This window comes from Salarias fasciatus, chromosome 4 (genome assembly GCF_902148845.1).
Source record: "Salarias fasciatus chromosome 4, fSalaFa1.1, whole genome shotgun sequence".
In the NCBI taxonomy this organism is placed as follows: Eukaryota; Metazoa; Chordata; class Actinopteri; order Blenniiformes; family Blenniidae; genus Salarias; species Salarias fasciatus.
The window spans coordinates 2,518,857-2,545,737 of NC_043748.1; the positions used below are offsets into that span (position 1 = coordinate 2,518,857).

General features: G+C 44.4%; 1 long non-coding RNA gene across 2 annotated transcripts; it reads left to right on the plus strand.

Moving 5' to 3' along the window:
- Nucleotides 1-575: 575 nt before the first annotated feature.
- On the plus strand, nucleotides 576-12,659 carry LOC115387425 (uncharacterized). 2 transcript variants are annotated; one of them, XR_003931371.1, is made up of 3 exons: nucleotides 576-897; nucleotides 11,123-11,181; nucleotides 12,175-12,659. It is a non-coding gene; the product is annotated as an uncharacterized LOC115387425 (long non-coding RNA). The 2 variants fall into 2 exon arrangements; XR_003931370.1 differs by having other exon boundaries at nucleotides 583-707.
- The last annotated feature ends 14,222 nt before the right edge of the window (nucleotides 12,660-26,881 follow it).

A 26,881-nucleotide genomic window follows, 5' to 3' on the forward strand; every position in this document is an offset into this window, starting at 1 on the left:
GACATGAGCTCTTAAGCACAGGACAGGAAAAAAACGGGGAGGAACGGGGAGGAAAGATGGAAGGGAATTGGAAAAAGAAGGGGGAGGAAGATGGAGCTCCGGTGGGGAGTGAAGCTGCGACAGAAAAAGAAAGAAAAAGAAAAAAAAAAAAAGAGCACAGAGGAACCAACAACTGCGAGTTAGCAAAAAAAAAAAACCCACCAAACAGGAAGAGTGATGAATAGATGAGGCGGCGACTTCTTGTTCAAAGCGGTCCGCCACCTCTCCGCAGACATAAATAGCCGTCATTGACGCTAATAGGCCCCATCTTAGCTAAACAGGCCGCCTGCTACATGATTAACATCAGCAGCTGAGGTTCACTGCTAAATGGACCAACATGATACGGCGGCGGAATCGTCTGATCTGCAGATTAAATTAAATTTCCTCGGGAGGCAAAAATTGCTCCCGCTGAAAATTAATGACTCCCTTTGACGAAGAAGCCGAGCGAGCCAACGAGCGGCGAGGAAAAGGAAAGAAAGCAGGAGGGGGGGGGAAGAAGAAATGTTTGCCTAAGTGCGAGAAGGCGGCGGCGAAGATGGATGATCTGAGCGTGGAAGTGAGGAGTTGATGAAGTCCGCGGCCTGGGACGAGGAGGACGAGGGCGAGGGCGAGGGCGAGGGACCGCCGCTCGCCACCTTCCAGTTCGCCACCCAGACGACCCGCCGCAGGTAAAGTGAATCACTTAAACGCCGCCGCCGCCAACCACAACAACAGCAACAACAACAAGTGTCGCCGCTGCGCGTAATGATACGGAAACACAGAATTACTCCGCCGCCGCTGCCGCCGCCGCGTAAATTGAATGAGGGGAGGGACGGCGAGGAGCAGGGGAAGTGACAGGCGAGCCGTGATGGGACGGAGGTAAGAGAGATATCATCTGCTGTGATTGATTACAAAATTGCAGGGCTGAACAAGCTTCTCTCGTTTACACACACACACACACACACACACACACACACACACACACACACACACACACTGCAGAGGATTGAACTGTTTTCATTTCCAGGCTGCATGTTAACAATCACATGAAGGATCCGTTTCTAAATGATCCAACAGGAACATAAAAGACATAACAGAGGAATATTACACAGCAGTTATGACAATTTCTTCATTCTTTGTTGTGTTTTATGACATAATTACGCCGAACGCGAGCGTGCGACTCATACATTTGGCCGTACACACTCCCGTGAGCGGGTTTGAGCTTAATGCTCAACTGCTCGGGCTCCGAATGCAGACTCCAAAGGAAAAAACAACTGAACACCCCATATTTCTGACTTTAAACTATTCTACCGATAACACAGTCCAGCCGGCCTCAAAGTGTAGAACTGCACCGCGTGTAAAACCACTCGATTTCCAAGTGCAGGGAACACTTTAAACATCGACAATGGCGATTCATATGGCCAGACGATGAGGTTGGAGTATTACTGTAATACAGGTGACACTCAACAATAAAACTGCCCGTCCAGGAGGACTGACACCCTGGAGGAAAACACTGCTGTTATCGTCCACTTTCAGTCTGAGTGTGACGGTCATTTGGCAGTGCCGTTTGGTTTGATTTAACAAGACCGAAGGATACCGAGTCACAAGAGCAAAATAAACTCTAATACTATATGAAAATGAACTAAAAATGAACGTGTGTCATTTTCTATAAATAAACTCGAGTAAAAGGGCAGATTAACAGCTTGGGGCACTGGAAACATTGCCCTGAGGAGGCGGGTCTTAGTATCAATTCCGCCAATCAGCCATTAACAACGAAAATGGATGAGAAGAAATTAAACCGTCCAGAGCCGTTTAGTGGCTGCAGCTTGGGGCGAATTTAAGGTCGACCATCGCTGTCTGGTTTGCAAACACACTGGAACTGCAGAATGATGAAGCGCCTCCGCTTAAAAACTTACCGCCAGACTGAGTGGACACAGAAAGATGGCTGCAGATGATAAGGTAAGACATGTTTGGGGGGGACGAAGATACTGAGGTAGTGTGTCTTGTGGGGGTGGATTAGTTTGTCCAGTTCTGGTCAATCAATCAGACGGATTCTCGTCTTCCTCATGTTTTATCGAACTTGTAGTCACCGTTTGTTCAGGGCAAGAGTATCTAAAACCAGTGAGACCTTGTCGCAGTGGGGTAGCACATTTTTAAAAATTACAGGAAACCAAATGAAGGTTTTGGACATTCCTCGCCCGACTGAACCCGGCCCGGTGTGAAAACACTCAGCTTTATAATAGAGAATGTTCCAGAACTGTTGTACTTCTAAATGTCAGAGGTGGATGAGGGAGAAACTTCCGCCTCTGACATTCTCTGCTTTTCTGATTACTGCTCACAGGCATTTCAGGTCAACATCTTTTAATTCTCCAGCTGTTGATGGAGTGTTTCTGTTTAGCTGTTGTTACAGTCGACTCCTCTATCAGTTCGTTTGTTCTGTTGGGGTGTTTAAAGGGAAACAAGGCTCTACTCTTCGATTAACAGACAACCAGGAGCCCAAAGTCTAAATCAAGCCAGTAATCCTCCGTAGAAGACTGCTTCATTCTTGGATCGCGGCTCCTTCATGTTCCTCTGCACTCGACAGTCAACTGTTCACAGACTTGTGGAAGACCTGGATCAGGTGGGACCTGAAACCCTCTCTTTCTGGAGCTGGATTTGTCTTGAACTGTTCTGTTTTCAGTTTTGTGAAGAGACTCTTCCTCTTGAAAATGCTCTTTTTTTTATTGATAATAATTAGCTGCATTTCATTACCACCTCTTGTTTTTGCAGACAGGAAATTTGCTGCTGCAATTTAATTGAAAAAGAAGGATTTTTTTTCCCTTTTTTTTTTTTTTTTTTTAATTAAATTGAGAAAAGTCTATCTTTACCATCTGATATGTTGCCTTGGTAGCCTTTTGCGTGAAATATGAAAAAGTAAATCATCTGTTTTAATTTATTCAACACCTTTTTTTATTACCTTTTTGAAATCGACGGTTTTAAATTGCAAAATATTTTCCAGAGTGAAATGATGGATTTCACATATATTTCTCTATCAGACTGGAAGAAAACTGTATATTTAAGTGAAAACAGAAAAACGAGCTCAAGCTGTGGAAACTTCTAGATATACGGGCGGCTTTCCTCTAAAGGTCAAAGAAAGAAAAGGATGAAGGATTAAACGTGTCGACGGAGACAGGAAGTCCTGCGCGTGGACAAACAAGCAGCTGAGTAAATCACTTTGAGAGAGAGAGAGTGTGTGTGTGTGTGTACTGTCAACAGATGGGCTGGTTTATACCTGGCAATAAAAGTATGTTTGGGCGTGATAGTACAAGTGTGTGTGTGTGTGTGTGTGTGCGTGCGCAAGTGTGTGTGCGTTCGGGAAGCATTCGGTGTTGCTCTGGTGTATTTTCGGGTGCATTATCATGATGTGTGTAGATATACATACGAACAGGTGCGAGCGTACGCGCGCACACACACACACACACACACACACACACACACACACACACACCTCCACCCCTCTGTCAGCTGCAGCCAGCAGGTCATCAGCCATCTTGTCCAGGTTGGGGGCCTCGCCTGTGTAGATGAAGCACGGCGTCTCTTTGAAGACATCTGGCTGCACGTCATTTATCTCCGCACGGCGGTGAGCGGGCGGAGAGGACACGGGAGGAGAATACACACCGGGCCCCGCGGAATAAAAGACACGGGGAGAGAAAAGACGAAGCCTCCGTTTGACAATCCTTCAAAACGACGAGCGTTTTTCTTTTCCCTGTGAAAATCCTTAAAACCTACCTGAATTAAACCGGCTCACCTTGTTTGGCACACACACGGGGACAGTCAGCCGCGCAGCGATACCAAACAAGTGCAAATAATTGGGGGGGAAAAAAAAATAAAATAAAGGAAAGAAGCTCCTGAACAGTCTGAACACGTTCCGGCGAAACTGCATTCTGCTGCGTTTATTTAATTCTGTTCAGCTGATTCCTGAAAATTAATCCTGAGCAGTCATTTCTTGACGGTGCCTGCAGCCAGGCGGCGAGGCTTTATCGTGCTCCGGCGCAGTGGCGCTAACCTCAACCTGTCCCTCTCCGCACCGAGAGGAAGAACAAAGCAATAAACCAATTATAGGAGTGCTTTATCGTCGCCACGGTGACCGGCGGCGTTTCAGCCGGGGTCAGGCCGGGTGTACCAACAGCTTAGCGTGTTAGCGTCAACTCTGACCACTCGACGGCGGCGCGATCGCGCTGGGGAACACGTGAAGGGTGAAAACAGCGGGCGGGGCTCGATGCACGCGTGCTCAGATAGCGGCGTTTAGCAGGAGCGCAGATAACCGGCTGAACACGAGGAGACGCGTGAGAACACAGACGGCTTTAATCGGTGAACCAGATAAGACGAATCCTGCGCGGGAATACGCCACAAGTCACACGTCAGGCTCGAAAGCGGCGGTTTCTAACCTTGTTTTCCCCGTGGAGACCCTCAAACTGTCTGAACTGAGAGCCTGAGCTCTAATCTCTGAATATCATTAATGGGTTCAAATATGGAAAAGCAGTGGGCGTCAAACTACAAGCACTTCCTGTTTGTAGTGTCTTCTGTGCTGGGAAAATCAGGCTATCTATAACTGAACTGGAATAAAGAAAAAGGTACTGTTGTAATGCCACGGCTGGTTATACAATTAATTAAAGACAACAATTCATCAGGATCAAGAAGTCCAAACAACAGCAAATAGAAATGAAAAATAACTCCCTGGAACTGAACTGTGACCAATCAGATTTAATCATAGTTCCTTTTAAATTCCATCTAATTCACTCCACCCATTAGAAACTCCACCCTGTCTCCCTTGGACTAACCTTTGACACCAATTTTTCACCAAACAGTTTTAAAAAAACAGCATCCTTTCATATCGTAACATTAGCCGTTTCCATCCCTTCCTCTCCTTCTCGGCCTCGGAAACATCGATTCAAGCCTCAGTCACTTTTCTTCTCGACTATCAGAACCACATTCTCTATGGTGCCTTAAAGCTATAGTGCGTAACTTCGGTCGCCCTCTAGCGGAATTCTGCGTTATTACAACAATAAAGCCGGCGCTTCGTACGCTCGGGTGTCCCCAGTGCCCCCCCCTCCCCCCTCCCCCCTCCCCCCAATCTGCCACGGTGATTCGCATTTCCACAGCGCAAATCACAGTTGGAAACGGTTTTTATTCTGCGTGAATAAGGACAGCTGGTGAAAAAAAAGATGGATTCTTTCGAAGAGGTAATTATTGTTTTCTTTTTTTTGCCACAGAAATGTAAATAGCTTTTTAAAACGGGAGACAAGGTGCCTGCTAATTTGTAACTGACAGGTTAGTGGATGAAAATACTCAGTGGTCGTCAGCAGAAACCATTTGTTGTCCGTTGGTCTCCAGTAGCTTCTTGATGAAAAACGAAGTGTTACACACAAAGTACAGTGTTTCCTACAGGAAAAGAGTTTGGCGGCGGGGTGGGGTGGGGGGTAGCGTGTGGTGTTGCTGCTAACGCTGCTGGCTGCTAACTCCGCTAATGCTGCTAATGCTGCCGGTGTTTGCTGTCTGAAAGGTTTTTTTTTTTTCCCTCTCCGTTGTCTGGGTGCTGCAAAACTTAGCGCGGGCGGCGCCCGGACTGAACCCTGAAGCAGCATGTGGCTTCCTCGGTCTGCCTGAGACTATGAGCTGAGCCTGTTGCTATGAGACCCTCCGCGCGTCCTCCCCCTCCCTTCTTGTTGTGACGTAAAGTGCGTAATTTCCTGCGCGCCAGCGCGGGAATGTCAACGGTCGACATGCAAAGCAAAAATTATATATACTGAAAAATCCCGCGACATGTTAGAGGAGCCAATCGGCTTAATCTGCATTTTGTCATCTCCACTAGTAGTGGCTTGGCTAAAACGGACGTTCATAGACATTTAAAAGTTACGCACTATAGCTTTAAAGAAACTTCTGTATGTCCAACGCTCTGAACACCTTCCGAGCCGAATGAAAACTCATCTTTAGAAATGCTTTTGAAATGTTGTAAATGGATTCCTTTCTTGCTCACTGCGTCACTTTCTGTGAATGTTACGTTAATCCACATTATCGAGCATCTTTCTCCAAACACCTTGTGTACACAGCGACACAGTTTAAAGATGTGAGATCTGTGCAATGCTCCCATCATGCGATAGGTGGCGCCATCGAGTCACTGTAACACGCTATCCATATCTCAATCCAGCTCCGGGAGTTCGTATCAAATTAGAACGACCGGTTTGTGAAAAGGTGGAATTTTTACGATCGCCAGTTTACATCGCAAGAAAATAGAGTTTATATGATTTACTGGAGTGGCTCCATACACCACCTGGTGGTACGGAGTGGAACTACGAGGAACAGAAACTGTTCACTGGTGTATTATAGACCCTGTTATTTCCATAATATCTCCTATAACAAAGCAAGTCGTCACAGCCAGCCATGCTCTCTGGGCCGTTCTGCTACAGCTGGAGGATGTGAGGAGCTGATCCATCTAATTCTATCCTGCTGATTTCTGACGACAAAGTGCGCCGGAGTGTTAATGAAGTTTTAAAATAATCACAACGACAACAACAACACCTCATAGCAAGTCACATGAGAGCGATCTGACATGCCTTCCTTGGCTTCGCGCGGCAGCGACGTCTCATAAACAGCCGAACGTCCTGTAGCTACAGTGTGCGGCGCTCCCCTCTATCCACAGAGCGCTCTTCTATCAGAGTGCTGCTTTATGAGCTCGTTTGTCTCCCCTCCATAGAGCAGCGTTAGCCCATCTATCTGTTTCCCCTGAATCGTGCGGGGACGGCGGAGCCCACCGTAGCTCCCTCTTTCTGATGAAGACGCCCACTTAAACAGCAATTAAGATGCGTTTCCTGGCTCTGTGCTTTATAATTTCCCCATCTGAGCCGCGCGGGCATCAATATTCTGCTGACGTGACGGCTAAATCACCGCGGCCAAACGGGCAACCCGGATTCACTCAGCCAAACACACACACACACACACACACACACACACACACACGTGTTTCATTCAAGTGACATGATTTATAACTGATTTACATCAATTTGAACCCACAGTTCGAACTTGACCTCGAGTGAGTCAGGATATTTACCGCATAATAGATTTTAGAGAGTTTACATTTAATCCAATACCTTAAAAAAAAAAAAAAAAAAAAGAAAAGATTCAAGTATAAGATTGATCATTCCATCAATCTGAATTGACAGTAAGAATGGAGAAAAGTTGGACTCTATTGGCCAGTGAGGGGATCTACTCTAAAATGTTCATATAAACACGCCTGCCAAGGACCAGGAGCCCCAAAGACACGTTTATGAATTAGAAAGAGTAACTCAATTGAATTTTTGAGAGGACGGCGCTGGAAGCAACTCCAACTGCGCTCATTTCCACCGGTATTGTCTCATTTGGTGGTAAACAACACGCCGCGCCTGCAGAAGAAGGAGGAGAAAATGAGGACGCCGTAATCGCATAAAAAACATTTCAGCTTTATTGACACGCCGGAAAATAGAGTCGCAGTCAACAGGACGGGAGAGAGCGCGGCGTTTGGAGAGGTGAGCGACTCCATGATGCAACGGGAAGAAAGGAAGATGGGAGTTTTAAAGATTCGACTCGCCTCCCCGGGAGCAGGAAACGCCACAATCAGCTTTTCGCTCTTTTCCGTGTCGTGCTGGAACATGGCGCCGGACCGGCGCTGAGAGACGACAGACGACTGACGGAAACAAACTACAACATTCTCAACGTTTTTGCCATTTCTGTGTAAATATACACTGTTTTCAAGAACTTGTTAACATCCCTTATTACTGATGGAAATAACTTTCCATCCCACATCAAGCATAACAGCTGATTGATAGGTTTGAGCAATTTTACATGATTTGACCTAAACTGATGAATCTGAGAAACATCTCAGCCGATCCACTTCACCTATGACCCAGATTCTAAGAAGATGAAGCACGAGAACAAACGCATGGAAATCTAAAAAGCTTTGTGTGTTCTGTGTCACCTTATGAAAACTCATCCATCTGCAGAATAAAACAATGACTGTGAGCAGGACAGCGCAAGCGGCGGAAAACAGTGAGCAGCAAGCGGAGACGAGCCAAGGTTGAGTGGTCCACATCTTTTTTATTTTCATGTGCCCAAAAAAATATAAAGCGCAAAAAGTGCATTGGAGGATCTCAAAGGAGCACGGCTTCCCAGGCAGCAGAGCAGAACCCAGCAACAACCAAGTACAGCTGCTGACTGAATATCTTCAGGTGCCTTTAATACATCCACCTTAAGTGGGTGAAACCATAAAAACTCCACAGGTGCAAAACATAATATTCACTAAAACTATGCTAAAATCCTCCACTACAAAACCCATGATAATAATCTGAAGAAAAACAAAACCCATACTACAGGCAGCAAAGTGTTTCAAATAAATAAATAAAATGACTATCGTCGTGCAAATTCTTTATGTGCAAATTAGCTTTCTTAGAAGTGCTGTGTGCATTTTAAAATGCTTTGTGGATGAGAAAAAAGTACTCAGTGTAAAGTGCAGTGTGGTGTTACAAATGGCCTGTTATTTGAGATATTTTAACTCCTTTGAAAAAGCAAAAATGGTCAATTTACATCCAAAATGTATTTGAAAGTTAAGTTATATAATTGTTATGAGCAAACAACCATTTCTGTTTATTGATTGACGGTCATCAGTGTCGTCACATTGTGATTATTTTATTGATAATACAGTTTATCAGTTTTGTTCTTCAACAGTATCTTTTATGCTTTTGCTCATATTTTGGTTTTTAAATGATTTTTTTTTTTTATTCACCACACACTTTACAAATTCGGAACCATTTAAGATCCTATTTAATCTGCACTTTTGTAGTCAATAAGCTTATTTTATTACTGAAACTAGATTTTTATCTTTATTTACCATTAACTCATATTTCTGGACTTATTCGTCTTGAAATTTTTTTGCAATGTTGATATTTATATAGGACATGAGAATCACACACCTGCTTTGAATGTTAAATTTAATGAAACTAAAAAATCAAGACAACTTTGGTTGTCAGCAACCATAGAAGTCACTTAAAAAAATGCACTGAAACGTGTGAGTTAAGTTCAGCAGCTCCACGATGAGGATTCAGCGTGGTAATACCAAAGAGAACCACAAGGTGGTGTGGCGAGTCACTCGAACTCAGAAGCAGAAGCAATAAAATTAATGGAAAAAAAACGATAGTAACTTAAGCTTTTTAGCAAAAATTAACAACTCTGAGGAACAGTGAGTCACTGCTGCCACCCAGAACATATAAATGTTGTTTCTTAACTCTTGCAAACTGAATCTTTAAGGAGTTTTTACTACATATAGGATTTACTATAAAACATTTTAATGAAGAATTCTCCAAACCTTTACCTCCTAGTACAAGATGCAGGCTCCTCCAGACTGCATTCCTTCTTTGTTTGATTAAAAACGAGCCTGTAAAATGAGCAGCATTTGCATCCCTGCAAACGCATTAAAAAAAAGGAGAGACAAGCCACAATTTACAAATCCTCTGGAGGGAAAGACGGTTCAGGCCTGTCCTTCGTCTACAGCCAAGCAGACAAAATGCAAAAGAGCTGCTGATTATGTACTTCACAGAAGTGTTTGCAATGAAAAAAAAGAAAAAGAGAAAAGAAGCTGTTTTTATAATTCAAAGTTCACCCAGTTATCATATCACTGATTTACTGAAACAGACTTTTACACGTATTTGTTTCAATCCAAAGCAAACAAGTAGAAATTTCCATTTATGAATAAATTAAAGTCTCTTACCTCCGGGTTCTTCAATCACTCGGCTCGCAGACACACGTCAAAAGTTTTACACATGACTTAAAATGATGAAAACGAGCGAAAAGGGGCTGCACAGTATCGCAATTTATCGTAGTGAGAAGATCTTATAGAAGTGAAATGACCCGAGTGGAAAATAAATGCACTGTGCATTCATGCTCCGCAAATTCAAAATGACAATTATAAATGTGGGGGGGGGGGAAAAAGTGCAATTAATTCACACAAAAAAATTTGCAATTAATTCACACAAAAAAAATGTGCAATTAACCAATTAAAAGAATGATATGAGGGAGAGGAAGAGAGCCGAGCCGTTCAGAAGAACAGATCTCAGCCACATCATCAGCTCGAGCATCTGAAAGTGAGAACTGATATCCTGATTTCAATACCAAAGAGGTTCAGCGTTCTGTCATTTTCTAGCCTGGTTGAGTTTATTCAGGCGTCCAGGCATAAAATTAGTGTGAGCATAGTCGTCAGTGCGACTCGGGTTCACTACGATCCATCAGATTTACACTTTACCAAACAGGTGGAAGGTGGATTCCTGTGCTCGGTTCCTTTCTGAGGAGGATATAGAAATGTGCCTTTAGGCCGTTCCAGCTGATCCGGGCAGATTGAGCTCAGCCCGAACCGGACCGCCATGAAGTTGTTCATCAGCCGGGAGGAGAAGGTTAGCGCGTGACCTTTTCACCCCAGCCCGGCACGTCTGTAGCCGCCGCTCCTTTCCCAGGCCTGCTTGTTTGATTATGCGCCGGCGGGGCGAGCGCTTCACATTATCATCCTCTATCGAATGCTTAATTAGCTACTCATTAAAATTTAACAAATATTTTAGCACATTATTAAGTATGTGTCAAAGTCAGTGATATGCTAATTCATTTAAGTACTTAATAATGAGTTATTAGCGGAGCTAGCTACCCTTTTAATTACTCATCTGGAAACACGGTGCCATTCATCAGCCCTGCCGAGGTCATAAATAAGCATAATAGTGATGATTATGGTTAAATGTTAGCGTGGATAAGTTCACACGTGATGAGGGAAAAATCAGAATTGCCTCGTATAAAAATAGCAAATGACCTAATTTGTTCAGACATTCAGAAAATCCCCCAAAAAACAGTTATAATTAACACATCTGCCATGAGAATCATTCCTCTGGAAGCCTCGGGATAACAGGGTAACAAAAATAAAATGTTTGCTGAAAATATGGAAGAATTTTTAAACAGTATATTACTGTAATTTCCAGACTAGAAGTAACAAGTCAATCGGTCTAAAAATGAGTGCGATTCATATGACAACATTTTGTTTTTTGTGTTTTCATTTCAGAAAAGTTTCCCGTTTACGAGGCAAAAGTTTTGAGAGTGATGTCTGCTTCCACTGAAAAGGTAAAAACACTGAAAACGACGTAGTTTTAATGTCTGGCCTGTAATACAGCCACATTTTCAAAAAGTTGAGTTTTCAAGTGTCTCCGGGCAGCACTGTGGTGTAAACGCACCACTTAGGCCCAATCCCATTTCTCCCTACCCCTATGAAACGCAGTGCTAAGGGGTAGGGCCGAAAGTAAACCCCTCCGAATTGGGATACCCCTCTGACAATCATGTACGTCATCAGCAGTCGCTGCTGCCGATGGAGGCAGATGCGACAATTGTTTGCCGAAGAAGAATGTTTTTCTTACATTTTAAAACTTTATTGACAAAAAACTTAGATTTATGAACTTCTTTCGTTGCGGACGCCGCCATCTTGCCGATCTTGGAAGGCTTTCTGGGAAATCTGTCATCCAGTGGCAGCCGGTGTCGAGGGGTGCTTGTTTTGGTCACCTGCACTGTCAGTGGCGGGCGGGGTCGGTTCATTTCCGCATTGGCGGGCGCGATAGTTTCCCACCCGCGCATTCCAGGCGGGCGGTGTTGAAGAAACCAGTTTATTGAAAATAATCGTCTATCTGTTGTGTTTGGAATGCGCCTGGAATGCGAAGGTTGTGGAAACGATCGCTCCCGCCAATGCGGAAGTGAATGAACCCCGCCCGCCACTGACGGTGTAGCCTTATGAAACAAGCGCCCCTCGCCACCGGCCGCCACTGGATCATACCACTCCCTTTGAAGTGTGCCTCAGGAGAATCTCCTTTTGGAGGGGTGACTAGCCCTCCGTCTTGGCCCTACCCCTACATCATCATGACAATTGGGACACTCCTACCCCTACACGTGAACGCGCAAAACGACGGGAAGGGCCAAGGGGTGGAATGGGATTCAGCCTTAAACACATCAAAAGTCATGTGACTGAGACTTTAGAGGCTCTCAGAAGCAGTGTACTTGTTGACTTTGGCTTCTCTGGTAATTTCATTCCTGATTTTTGTACTTTGACTTCTGATCTGTGACCAACAGGTAAAGGAAACAGGACCAGCTCCTGCAGCAGCTCAACGGGAAACAGACTTCTCGTATCAGTTCTCGCTCCAGTGTCCGTCCCTGAACTCACCGATCTCGACAGCTGACGTGACTCAGATGGCTGCAAAAACAGATAATCACTAAACTAAATGGCGTCAAAGCGCATCCGTCAATTAGTGAGCGGATCAGCTGCTTCGGGAAACTTTAAATTCCATTAATTCCTGGTCAATTAAAGTTGTTACAAAAAATTTTGCGAGAAATCTTGTTACATGTCTGGGGATAAAAAGGAGCATAAGGTCTTTTAGAAGTCAGAGAAGAAGTTTTTCCTTTCCTTCTGTAAAAGCGCTGAAGCGAGCTACCTGGCAGGTACAGCGCTGCCTAAATATTTGCAGTGAAAGCTAAGTTATCTGTGAACGGCCAGGTGGGACTCGGGGGACGGAGCTACAGTAAGTCTGTCTGGTGCAGCTGAATAGTGGTGAGCTCATACTGCAGCAACAAAAGGAAGAGGGTGGGTAGGGTGGGGTGGTGGTGGGGGGGGGGGGGCACATGAAGGAATGAAGGGGAAAGAAAGACATGAAGAAAGGACAACATATAACAGAGGGTGTCGGGTGAAAACTGGAAGAATAAAACAGCGGGAGGGAGAAACACAAGAGGAGAGGAGGATGAAAAAGAGCAGCGCCGAGGTGGAGGAGAGGAAAGGTGAGAGAGCTGCTGAGTTAAAGCGAATAAAAAGGGAGACGTGAAACAGAGGCAGAGAGTCGGTGTAGAGATCACATGGCCAGCGTGGAGCCAATTTGAGTTGCTCTCCCTCCTCCGTTTGATCCCTCTCCGTCCGTCTCCACGGCGATTAACGGCCGGCAGAGTTGTCACGGGAAACGGCCGAGAGGGGGAATAACGAGGAGGAGGGACCGAGCAGACCGGAGAGAGAGGGAGAGGGAGGGAGGGAGGGAGAGGGGAAGACCCCAAACCACAGCAGCACATAATTAAAATGGCTCCTCACACACACATTTCAACAAATCCAATAATGAACAGCCTCCCCTTCCCTCCGCTGAGACGCGCACAGTTCAGCGGCTCCTTCAAACTTTTCGCCGTCTGACGCCGGCTGTCATCGCCGTGCCAATATCTGTTTGCGTGAGCGTGGAGAGCCGCCGCCTTCTGATCGGCCAATAAAGACACACACCGCCGCCGAAGGTGCCGGCAGTGTGGATATTGAACAAATTCAAATGTAACCAACCCCGTGGCAGGCAGAATTATTCATTAAAATTAAAAATTTGATGAAGTGTTTCCCCCGGAATTTAATTCTCGCCGCAGCGGAGCGGCCTCTGAAGCGGCATTCAGACCGAGACTAAGAGCCTCCAATAAAAAGGAGAATAATGACAAACTCCTCCATGAATGATAACACACACACTGAGATGCCTGCACTGGAGAGGAGCTGGCATCAGAACACCGAGCACTCCCATCCAGGACCGGATGCTGCTGTTCGCAGTTCGTCGATTTGTGCAGAGAAACCCTCAATCAGAGACTCTAAATGAAGGTTCTAGGGCAAAATTATCAGTTCCTTCCTGGTTTAATTGTTCAGCTGTGCTGTCAGAACCCTATTTTCCCTGATGTTGTCCTTCTTTGGTACAATAGCAGCATTCTGTTGTCATACAGTGACATGTAGTGGTCACAGATGGTAAATCTCTATATTTTTGATCTATGTTGCTACTTAATATATGTTTGATCATCAACCAAACATTGAAAGTGACTAAGGGCCTGTTTACATGGGAAGCTTTTGTTTCTCAAATTGGAACTCTTTTGGAAAACACTCTGAATCTACATGTGTAAACAAGGGGAAACACAACAAAAACAATGCTTTTTTTATTTAAAACACTGAGTAAACAAGGCCGATACCTACAGTTAAAGCCGCAGTTTCTAAATTAAAGGATCTAATTCTGGGAATAATAAGGTATTTCTATGCTGTTCTATGAGCAAAGAGAGTTTCAGCACTTTGTTCACTGTAGCAGCGGTTCCCAATCTAAGGTCCTAGACCCCCCCTTGAGGGGGAATCATAGGAAGTCCCGAGGCTTTTTCTCCTCTGACGGAGTCAAACAGAGATTTGCACATCAAGAAAACCAAAATAAAACACTTTTCGGGATCTAATGCTGACCTTAGAAACATTGCTTTGATTTAGAATTGAGTATGAAGTTACGTAAACGTAGCTGACTGATCACATTTTCTCCTAATTAACTACTTTGGAGCAGTTTGACAAATTGAGGTTATGACTACATCAAGGATTTTCAGCTTCACTGTACATTCCCACATGTTTCTACACTAATAGAAGAGCTCGTACCGAAGTGAGACATTTTGGTAATTCACTATTTGAACCAAACACACCAGAACCCTCACAGTCTTGTCCCATTGCAAATACTCAAGTGTTCCAGAGACAGTTTGCTTGTTTGCATTTGTACTGAGTTTCCGCAACACTCTAAAATATGAGCAAATTTTAATAAAATCGATTCAGTGACAAAACAAATCTGAATCCTTTTTGTTTTTTTTAGATTGAACTGAATGATGAAACACCTTATTTAAAGCAACTTTCAGTTAAAGATCACACAGTAAGTTGTGAGATCCTTAATTTCAACGAACCTCAGGAAACAGGAAGTGGAGGTTCTTACACAAATCTCTGAGCAAAGACTGAACCTGTCATGCAAAAACCTGTCAAACATGCAAAAGATCAACACATGTCGTTAATATCTACTGTATCAACGTCCAAGAAGGAGTTAAAAAAATGCATGAATGCAGTCTGAGCAAGACGTGTTGATTCACGACTTCCCCGTTTCTCCCCATGTCGTAATTGCAGAGGCTTTTTATACCCGAGTGAGCTACAAAGAGTTATTTTAGGGTGAGCCGCTGCTTTAGTACACTGACTGGTTCACACTGAGGCGAATAAATGGCACGCAATGCTCATAAGAAGAAAATAAATCAGTCAATCAAACATGCTGTGAATGATTAATGTGGGCTCTCTGCCTCTGTAATCAATACATCAGCCGCTCAATATGGGGGCAATTCAAAGACAACCTATTGTTCCTGCTCCATCCAATCAGGAGGCCTGCACTCTCAAACAAGCCAGAAAATCGGCATTGAAGTCAAATTGGGGGTGCCAGGGTGTGTGTGTGTGTGTGTGTGTGTGTGTGTGTGTGTGTGTGTGTGTGTGTGTGTGTGTGTGTTTGCAGTAAGTCCTGTTGAGAGATAAATGAGTCTGGTTGACATTGTCTGGAACAGGTGGTGAAGTCAGCAGGGAAGACATACAGAGAACACACACACACACACACACACACACACACACACACACTCTAATTACTTAGTAATTTCCGACAGGATGAATTGACTGACTTGCGGTTTTGCGGCTGTGTGCAGATTTCTCCAGTCAAATAAAAAGCAGCCAGTTTGAGATCCAGTCTGCTGCAAAACATACATGATCAAGAAAACATTTGAGCACAAATAAGATGCACACATCTTCTAATGACTACTAGTTTATGCTAATAGCGATTTACCACAACAGATTTTGTGTTGTTCGTGATTGTGTACATTTTTCAGGCTGCTGATAATGAAGTCAGTTACATTTTCTCAGCTGCCTCACCGTGACTTTAATATGCAAACTTTAATAAAGTGTATTGGCTTCAATCCACCCCCATATGGTGTTTTAGGTCATCAACAATATCAAAACCTGACAATAATCAGATCATTTTCTATAGTTAGTTAGTTAGAACAGTGTGCTGAGAAAACACTCCACCTCCTCTGAACTGTCTTCATCCATTGTTTTGATCCACTCGGTGTCTCTGCAGGCGTGGTAAATGTGCACTCTGAACTGGTAAATTCAACACTCCACTGCTGTGGTCCACCTGCTCACACATGCACAGAAAATCTATCGACTCTGGCCATCATGTGCGGCACTCAGCTTCTCAGAAATGTGTATTTTGTCCGTTTGCATAAAGACGGGGAGCCGTGCGGTCTGCGAATGCTGCATTCTGGAAAGCCTTTTTCAAAAAGTGCCCTTTTCAGTGAGATTCGCAGCTAAAAAGCAGTGAGAGTTTGCCATTTTCAGTCAAAAGCATCTTGTAAACAGGACCGGGGAAACAGGTTATACAATATTATGACAAGAAACAGGGTAGAACATGCAAACAGCACACAGAACGGCTCCAGCTTCACACCTGCGTTCGAGCGCAAGCCACTTCACCACAGTGTGTGTGAGTGTGTAAGGACAAGAATAATAGTAGCTTCGGCTGAAAATAACAGCGGAGTGGTGCTTGTCGGCGGGTGAACGAGGGACAGATCGAGGCTTCATGAACGAAGGCCCCGTTAATTCAGCCCATAACAACATTACTCAGCTGTCCTTGGTTTCACCTCGGTTTAACTAGAAAATTCACGCATCCGGAGCACAAGAGGAACACTGAATCGACAATCGTCCAATCACAGCGCGTTAAAATTCTGTCCCGCGAAAAAAAAATAGTCTGTCGCTGATGAATAGACGGAAAAACTCCGGGATTTGGATCATTTGACCAACTGTGGCGCAAAGCCTCAATTATCCGTCATTGTGAACGAGGAATCTTTGAAATAACAATTTACATAATTTAAAATAATAATTTCGGATGTGGCGCCGAGCCAGGACAGTCTCCAGACGTTAAAAAGTGTAAGTCATTAAACGAGATTGTAAATAATTGCAAAGCGAGGATGCGGCGTTATCCTTATCTCTGGATGGGATACAGATGAGTGTAGGACGAACAGGAGGAACGCACAGGCATGAAAGACAAACACTTCAGCGGTTTGGCTGCTGGTGGGAAACTTGGCACGACTGACAAAAGCGAAGGGGTAAAGGAGGGGAAAACATTAGGAAAGGATCCACGGCTGCTGATGGAAGCCGTCATGTTAATATTGTCGTGACACATTCAGGATTAAAGTGTGTAAAAATAAAGAAAAAGGAGATGAAACTTCACTAAGTACGAAGATTTTTGCTTCATTTTGCAGTGAAAAGCTCTCTTTGAGGGAGAACAGTGTCCTCCAGTGGCAGCCTGGAGCAACTGCGGCCAGACGTACGACTGAACCAACGATGCTTTCATATTGTGTGTGTCAGAAAACAAAATCTACATTAAGATAAATATAAAAATATACTTCCACCATATGTCTAATGTGTCGCATGTAAAAAGTCAATATGGCGACTAAACAGTCCAACCAGTGTTTTTAGAACTTTTTTTTTTTAGATCTGAGTCGGGAACCAGCTGTATTTAAGGACGCTGCTTTCCTCATTAAAACACTGACAGCAGAGGCTCATGGGTACTTTGGAGATATTTGACTGTCAGACTGAGAGATGAAAATATTTCCTCCTCGTGTTGAGTTTGAGCAGGAATGTTTGACGTTCCCATCACGGGCCTATTTTTAAACCCTCCTGTGTCTTAGAGTTGAGGATCAGTGTGGTAATCACTGAGAGGGAAACTTTCAGATGAGAAGGGAACTTCGAGATTTTACGGTATTCACCCTGAAAATTAACCAGATTGTTCATTTCTAACCTGAGGTAGGCCGCCGGTTTGCAACCTGAGGTGTGAATCGAAATAAATCAATCAGGGACAGGAGAGGTGGTTGTGCTGTTAATGCTATTTAATTCAATAGAACTTCCACACTAAGTGGTACATTTACTACAGCATCATCTGGAGAAATAACTTGATGTTAGTGTTTTGATGGTGAACCATTAAACACAAATTAACAGTTATAACATAATAACAAAGCAAACAGTGACACTGCAGTCATTTGAAGCTGCTCATGCATCTCTCAGAACGTTAAACTCGTCACATGTTTACCGATTATTTATCATTTTGTGCAGAACTCCGTCAGGAGACAGACAAACCCGATACCAGGATTATTAAAGGATAATCTCGGTCCCTGGCTGGCATACCCAGATCTCCACAAAGTAAACTTGCTAAAGCTGCATGATACTCAAAAACACATTTAGGAAAAAAAAAAAAAAAAAGGGTTTGTTCCCTCCTCATCCATCCCTATTCATCCATCTGCTCACCTATTCATCCAACGACACATCCATCCACACAGCCGCCCATTCAGCTCGGCACAAAGAGAAACCTAGAAAAGGAGGACAATGGAGAAGTGCGTGGCGAGCAGGAAATTGAATGTCAAGGAGCCTTGTTTGCTCCTGATGGAGGTTTGAGGGTTCGCCTGAAGGGGACCGGGAGACGGAGTGAAAGAAGAGGAGGCAGAGGGAAGGATAATAAAAACAGAGAGGGGGGAAAAAGGAGGAGAGATGCGGGGATAATAAAGCGGCAGCGCCGATACAGATGCAGAGATAGCGGACGGACGGACGGGCCGCCTCGCACAAAGAGGGTGGGAGTGCGAACCGGCTCTGGGTGGGATGTGCAGCTGGAGATGGCCTCTCATCGCAGCCGCTCATTTCTGGCTGCCAAATGGAGGAAATGCGGCTTCCTTTCTGTCACAAGTAAAAGAGCATTGGAAGTGTTCCTGTGTCAGAGAGGGAGGCGGTGCGACTTCCACAGCTGGCCCTATTAATCAGGCTCCGGTGGGGACGAGGGGGGGGACGGGGGTCCGGTTCACTGACGGACTGACTGACACCCATCCATCTCCTCACTCAGGAAGAGCGCCGGCATTCACAAAACTAATGATCAGCCGTACAGGAAGGCAGCTGCCGGGTACGGACGGAGGGCAGAGGACAGAGGTTCAGTGGGCTCGAGCCGGAATGAAAAATGGCTTCAGGAGGAGGAGAAAGGAAGGGAGCCGCGTCCCGAGCACCCAGTCGGAAAAAAAAAAGAAATATAAATAAATAAACAAGTGCTGAGATGCGAATTGGAGAGGCAGAGCCGGCGAGGAGCCTGGTCAATGTGTTTGGGTATAAATAGCCCAATTAGTATGGTGGAGCCGTTGCCGGGGCTCTGAGACGCAGCGTGGCAGAGCCGCTCTAATTACTGGCTAACTTGACCAATTATTCCACTGTTTAACCAGGCAGAAACTAAACCGCGGCACCTGGTTATTTAGACACACTGGCTGCCCTGACAGCCTTCACGCCATTAGCTGTCATCTTCAGTCACTGTCAACCTCCTCCTCCTCCTCTTCCTCCTCTTCCTCCTCCACAGGAAATCCTTGCACTCTTTGTATCATATGTTAGATGCTGCAGAATTCTTAACTGTTAAATTTTCAGCTCCTCCAGTCGCTCTCTGTTCTGACCATCATTCTTATCAATACCAAGGCGTCACCCTGATTCAGCAGGTCTGTTCTGCATTTCTAGAAAGGCATTGAGAACCGATCGATGCATGGGCTCCGTTCTGAAACGCTGCGATGCTCAGGCGTCTCTTCCTCTTCATTCTAACGTCATTCCGAGGCGTCTCTGTTGCTGTTTTACCAAACTGCTGTTTGACTCAACCCCCATCAGCTTAAACTGCATCTGGAATATTATCTCATCATCAAATCAAATTAAACGTAACTAGTAAAGTAACTCCACGAGTTATTGAAGAAGGAACTTCAGGAACTTGCTTTCGAAACATTCTTGCCTAACTCTGAAATCCAAACTTCACATGTATCACTAATCAAGCAGGTTAGTTTCAAGGGACTCAAGGACGACCGACAAAGCAAGTGAGAACAATAAATCGAACGAGACACGCTCTCATTATCTGGATTAATCGCTGTAATGAGTGACTGATTCAATCAAGTAGAATATAAAGTAGAATACAACTGCGTTTGAAAACATGAAGCTGGCATTTTATTTTGCTTTTTATTACTTTCAGCAGATTTTCTCTCAACAGCATGATGGAGGGGACTGGATGTGTGTGCGCTTTTGGATAATTAGAAAACAATCAATAGATCAAAAGTGTGATTTCTTTTCAAATAGTGCAAAAAAGCGTTTCCTCAGGGATGAACAGAGTAAAAGTCACTGTTTTGTAAAGTAACATCATGTATTGTTGTCACTGATCACATGATTGTGGCACATGGCGCCTGTGCAGCCGTCCCCCTGCTTCATGCAGGTCACTGACTTCAGAGGGTGGAAATGCGACTTCAGACGCGTCGGACAAAAGAGCAGGAGCGAGACGGCTCGGCGTAAACCCTGCCGGCAGCTGAGCCTCGCCGTTACCATGACACCCCGGTGGCGGTGGTGGTGGTCTGTGGGCTTCCAGCGTTTGCAGCCTTACTTTATTAAAGATCAGGGAATAAAACTTTCATGTGTCCTCATTAGGAGGATTTTGATCATCAGACAATCAATAACGGCACAAAGCATCTCAGATAGGAACACACCTGAGAGGCTGAGTGACAAATAAAATGCTTTTTTTCCATCACTTTCTCCAATATTTGTTCTGAAACTGGGCCAATATTTAGATCTATACTTGTAAATAAAGGTCGAAACTGTCGTCACAAAATTGTACGCTAAATTATGCTTCAGTGCGTTGAGCATTCAGGCTCTGAAAATACAAAATAACATAATTGTGAATGTTTATTAATTACAATCAATTCTGAAAAAAAATAATTGCAATTAATGAAACATTTTAATTGATTAGACGAGAAAAATTAATTTGTTTTACAACAGAAGCCAGAAGCAGAAAAATCCATTAACCAATAACAAAGTCAACAAACTGAAGAAGGAAGAAAAAAACATAACAAAAAATAGGGTCATAATTTGTTTGAATGTGGGGCAAGAGAAAGAACACTGTTATTTGGAATGAAAATTGAGAATTATTTAATCTATTAAAAAATTCAAATACTGGGAAACAGTATATGATAACTGCTTTTAGGGAATACTGGTTTATAACAGCTTTATTCTTAATAAATTGTACATTTTGACCACTCGGTGGCGCAAAGCCAAGTGTCTACAGAGTCGTCAGCAAACATCACCTGCGGGCTTTCTAAAGTCTTCTACAGTTTTCGCGGCTCTCCGTTCAGCGATGATGAAGATATGAGAGGGGCCAACGAAGCCAATAACCAGCTGAAAGACTTTTATTATGCACTAGTTTTAATGACGATAATGATAACGGTGACGACAGAAGCCCATTCGGTATACAACCCTAGGTAAAGAATAACAGTAATGAAGAATCATCGCCGCCGTATCGCCACAATCATCATTTGTTTTGGTAATTAAGTTCCCAAGATAAGTACTTACTAAAGCACTTGCCTCCCAGTTAGTTCCTCAGACATCAAGATGGATTTGTCGCCAGCTCCCTCCGAAGCCTGCAGGCAACGCAGAGTTAATATTGAGTTTCGGGACCCAGATGATTTATTCATAATGCATCAATCTTTCCCTGCCTGTTTATGTGTTTGTTTATGGATTTACAGTGTTTTGCCACGCGTGAAAATGCTTTGAAAGAGGAAAAAAAAAGAGAATCAAATTAAATCAAATTCATTAAGTTATGGAACACTTGCTCTTTTCGCCGTTTCCTGCGCTCGGTCCTGGGAGTCCGCCGGCTCGTGCACGCAAGTGGACTGACATGTATTCATCAGCGTTTCCTTTCATTCTTAGGGGGTAATTCCTTCTATTTCCTGGCTTTACGGTTGTTTGGGATCAACTGGCGTCGGGATAGTGTGAACGTGCACGCAGCATGGTGTCGCGGACCTGATCTCGGGGCTCCCGCTTCCACTCTGGGCTGCTGACTAACGAGGTGGCACTCAGCATGAGCGCATATCTCCAACGGCGCCGTAGCATTGTCAGAATGCATCAGGCCCGCCCGTCACTCCCCTCCAAGCCTCCGCTCACCACACATTTCCACCAACTTCAAATCTGACACATGCTGTGCAACCCTGACGAACGCGCGAGGATTCTATAACAACATACGACTGGAAATCATTAGTGTTGTTACTCGACGTTCACATAAGCATCAGGAACAGCTGTTTGTTACATACAGTGTCTCGGTTTCCCACGCAGCTACTGAGTCTAATGACTGCTTGAGGAGCCAAGTGGAGTCAGGAGGTAGAAAACCTCAAGTCGTACTCGGTCTGTAAAGACCGTGTCTTCAAACGAATGCTCCAAAAACTACTTGAGTTCGTTGTTTACAGAGAACATCTGCTGGAATGAACCGTGCATGAAGACTTTCCATGAAGAATCGATTTGGACACGAGTGGAAAAGGTTACCGAGTCAACTCAAAACTAACCGATCAGAGCCGATGGAGACCGTTAAGTACCGTGGCGACTGTCCTTAGGAGGGTCATCCAGGCAAGCTGACGTGAAAGGGACCAAACGGTATGCTCAATAAGGTTTAAAAAATGTCAATCTTAACAATTAAAGGGTTAAAAGATTCATTGAAACAGGTGTAATGACAGCTGGATTTTTTAAAAGGGACCTCACACTTTCCCTGGACGCTGAATTATGGGTAATATGTAAACAGGCACCTGTTCATTGAGACAGTATTCATTTCTATTGTAACCCTGGGCCAATTATTCAAACACAACTTTGCCTAAATTCATTAACTTTTTGAGTCGCTCTTCAAGAAATAAACAAACTGGCAGAATGGGAGGGAGTGAGCTCTGCAGGGAGAAGTTTCAGGAATGGCTGCCAGGTTGGCATCCCGCCGTCGCCAGAAAGACAGGCTTAATTGAATTCTTTATATTTGGAGTGATAATGCCCACTTCAATTACATCCCGTATTTTAGAAACATAAAAACTGGTAGCGAAAGTGGTTAAACACGAGCAATATAAGTCGGGCTTCTGTCGCGGCACACAAACATACACAGGAATACCGACTGTTGTGACTTAGTCTGAGCAATTACGCCAAATGAAAATAACATTGAGGGACTCGGTGCTCTCCGCCGAATGCATTTATAATTAGTAAGTGCTTGCAAGGTCAGGTCAATTGCTGCGGCTGAGGAAAGGCTGAAAACCGTTTTCCTGTTTGAGAAAAAGGGAGAAAAGGTTTTTTGTGCGCGAGGCCACCGTGTACCTTCTCCAGCCGATTGGAACTATTCTAGATACATTCTGTTTACTTAATCCGCTCCTGTTTATTAGATCCATGCTGCTCCCACTGTTTTCATTGAACGGCTAAACAGGCACAAAAAAAGCAGGAAAATTTGTCTCGATTTTTGGGGTTTTTTTCCTTTTTTTTTTTTGCTCTGGTAACAAAGCTTTCCATCAATAAATCGTATACTGTTGGAAAGAACGGTACCTCAGGGGTAACAGTCGCTCAAAACACCAGTCAATACCATGTTAAGTCACTTTATTGATCCCTCGGGGGAAGATTATTCCTTCGCATCTGACCCGTTGTATTCACAGTTTACTATAACTACTCGTACAGGGAGCGGTGGGGAGTCTGGAGGAGGAGTTGGGTGGCGTTTGGGTGGATTTCACGTTTCTTCAGATGCTCCGAGTCTGTAATTCAACCACTGTCCTCTGACTCCACCCTCCTCTGGATCAGAGAAGGGTCGGATTCTGGATTTGCCGCTGGTGGTGTTGTTTCCACTCGGCGAGAGGAAAACACGCGTTGGAAAACACTTTGCTGCATGTTAATTAAAGGGAAGCTGCACCGTAACGTATTACGGCTTCATCAGGAACTTCATTATCGGTTATTTACATATTTAATGGAATTTTAATTGCGATTTAACCCGAGTCAAATGTCAGCAGGAAGCACTGCGCGCTGTGAGTTTCATGAGGAGATGCACTCCTAAAACACTCCGAGGTCAAGTCAGTTAACTGCACAAAAGGAGGCAAATAAACAAAGATCCACTTGTCACCGAAATGACATAAGAGCACGTGCAAACACAGGCTTTAATAGATCTGTGATCTTTAAACATGTAGCTGGAACTCCTGAGCGCTAAAGTCATCACCAGCATTGAAAACCGGCTCCGCGCCACACAGCCGCCTCCTGCAGGTTCTCATCTCGCTTCACGCCCAGAGAAGAGACGAGAGACTCCGAGTCGACGGCTGCAGGAGCCGGAGCTGCCGGCGGCCCTCGGGCAGCAGCTCCAACAGGTGACTGAACTGATTAAAACCCGGAATAATAGAACAATCTGATTCGGTCCTGACACCATTAAACAAACACAGCCCCAAAATCCCACAGCTATTAAACAAAACGTCAGAAGATAAACACTTCATTCACGGGCAGGCAGGAGCTAAAATCCCTCAACATCTTCATTTGATGGCGAGTCTCGTCTTCGTCGGAGCTGATATGTTGAGAATGCAACTAATACATGATTATAAATGTTTGAAGTGAAGGTTTGGGCATCAGGTGGCAGTAATGAGTCAAGATAAGATCCAGTTCCTCTTCAGTACAAATCTGGAAACATTTTAGTAAAAAGAAATCTGCTTTGAGGACGGACTTAATACTACATTAGCAGTCTGGGTAGGAAGGGCATTATATGATAGAAACTTTCTAAGCACTTTTTAATCAATGAAGTTTTAATAAAAAGACAAATCTGGGTCAAAGTCACTATTTAAACTGCAACACAGGTTCTTTAATTAACCACCAGCTGCATAAAAAAAACATGAATTCTCCAGAAAGGTGGTGAAAAACAGTGGCATGCATTAAAAAAAACCAAATCCATGTAGTGTGTGGAGGGGCGGGGCCAGCGTGCAGAGGGGGCGTGGCCAATGTACAGAGATGGGCGTGGCCATGAGTGCAACTGGCTGCAGAAACTGGAGGAAAATGAAAACGTACCTATTCTTAGCAGCAATATTTTGATCATATTGATGTAAACTTTATTCTATTTTTTGACATCTAGTGACACTATATTCCAGCGTCAGTGAAACACCGTAGTAATTCAGGTTTTTTCACAACTAGCGCTGTTCTGTTGTCATGCAGTGACATCTTGTGGTGTAAAATAGGATGTGTTCAGTTTTTTATATCAGTCACTTATTTTGACTTGAAATACCAACCAAAGATTTTTTTTTTTTTTTAAAGAGACTTTGATTCTGGAAAATACAGCAAAACACAAAAGAATAAAGAAAGAGTCCCTTTCGACCCGAGCTGTGTGCTGGCAATATTCTGTATATCGACACACAGTGTAGGAGTTATTTGACACATTATGATATATTGTGTGTGATACACAGTCAGTCCAAAACATTTCCACCCTGAACTTTATTACATAGCGCAGCATGTTTCCACTGGAGCGCTCAACTTTCCTCATTCTCTCCTCTGTCTTGTTGTAACATCTGAAAAATAATGTAATGTGAGAGCAGATTTTGAAATGTTTCTAACTTTAGTAGACAATTAAAATCTTATCTGTTCCAACTGTGCTTAGTTATTAATTCTCTCATGCCTGTATGAAGAATCAGTGTATTTTCAATGTTTTTTTAAGCTTTGTAAATAATCTTGTTTCAATGTATAGTTTTAAGTGAGTAACTTGTAGTTGTTGGGTCAATTTTATCTTTTGCGATCACAGCTTGCTAACAAATCTTTTATTTCGCAAGATAAATACAGTTCACAGTGCACTGACCAATGGACGCCGTGATGCTTGTAAAGCCTCTGGTTTTGATTGATGCCACTTCTACGCCGGCTGTTTTCTAGTTTTGCAGGGAAATTTGATCCTATATTGCTCACGTCGCGTACCATTTTTTCCCAGAAGCGAGTGGGTGCTCATCATCAGTGCGCGGCGTGAGCGAGGACCCAGCTGTGAGTGTTCCAGCGGCTCGGCCGGCGGACGCCGCGCCCGGCCTTCCATTGACACGGAGCCGTTTGGGCCAATCTGCACAGACAGAAGCATTTTTCATGCATGATTTGAAGTCAAGTTGTGGAACGAGGACCGCCGACTGAACCCTCCGATTCACAGCCAAGCACGCCGCGGCCGGCCAGCTTTTATCCTTACACGCTCACACACACACACAAATGCACACACACTGCCACGGCGACTAGTTTTCCGCCTGACGCCCCAGAACGCTCGCCACTCGGGGGCCTTTTTTCCCAAAATATTTAAAGTGGTTTTGCTTTCTCTGCGGCGAGATCACAGCCTCTGAGATGGTGGCTTTAAGACTCTGATGCTCGATCTGAAACCCTTAAAGGAAATGTTTGGACAAAGAAGAGAAATAAATAAGCCGACGAACGTCGCCCGTTTGTTCAATTTTCTGCTGGAGGACTTTTAGATGGGATATAAGAGAGTGCTGATGTGGAGATGGTGCAAAAGCGCTGCAATAAAGGCATGGAAAATGGTGGAAGACACCCTCCTTCATTCAGCGTTGTTTAATTCCACTCATCTTTTACTGGGTGAACAGGAGAATATTTCACCTTCTTTGACCCCCGATGAAGGATTCGGTTCTCCTTCTCATTTTTCTACCGAACTAAACCCAAGTGTCCTTTTGCCCCGCGTCTCTTCCCACCTCTGCCTCTTTATCGCGCTCCAGTGTGTGTGTGTGTGTGTGTGTGTGTGTGTGTGTGTGTGTGTGTGTGTGTGAGTTTAGTTCACTGTGCAGGGAGAGAGCAGCTGGAGCATCTGCAGTTGTCTCCTCTGACAGCAGCGCAGCATATGGCGGCGCCCGGTGAAGGATGGGTGCTGTCACCCGGCAAAGTGCTTACCCACCGACAGGAGAGGCGAGGCGCGCTCCTGCCACGAGGAGGAGGAGGAGGAGGAGGAGGAGGAGGAGGAGGAAGAAACAGCTGAACATCAGCACCCCGCTCTTGAAGGAAACCCACCTCAGACACAGTTAACACACCGTCCAGTTTCTTCTCTAAAAATCCACTCTGAATGTTTTGGATGGAGATGCCGGCATGAATAAAACATTTCCGAACTTTAAATGCTTTCTTTAA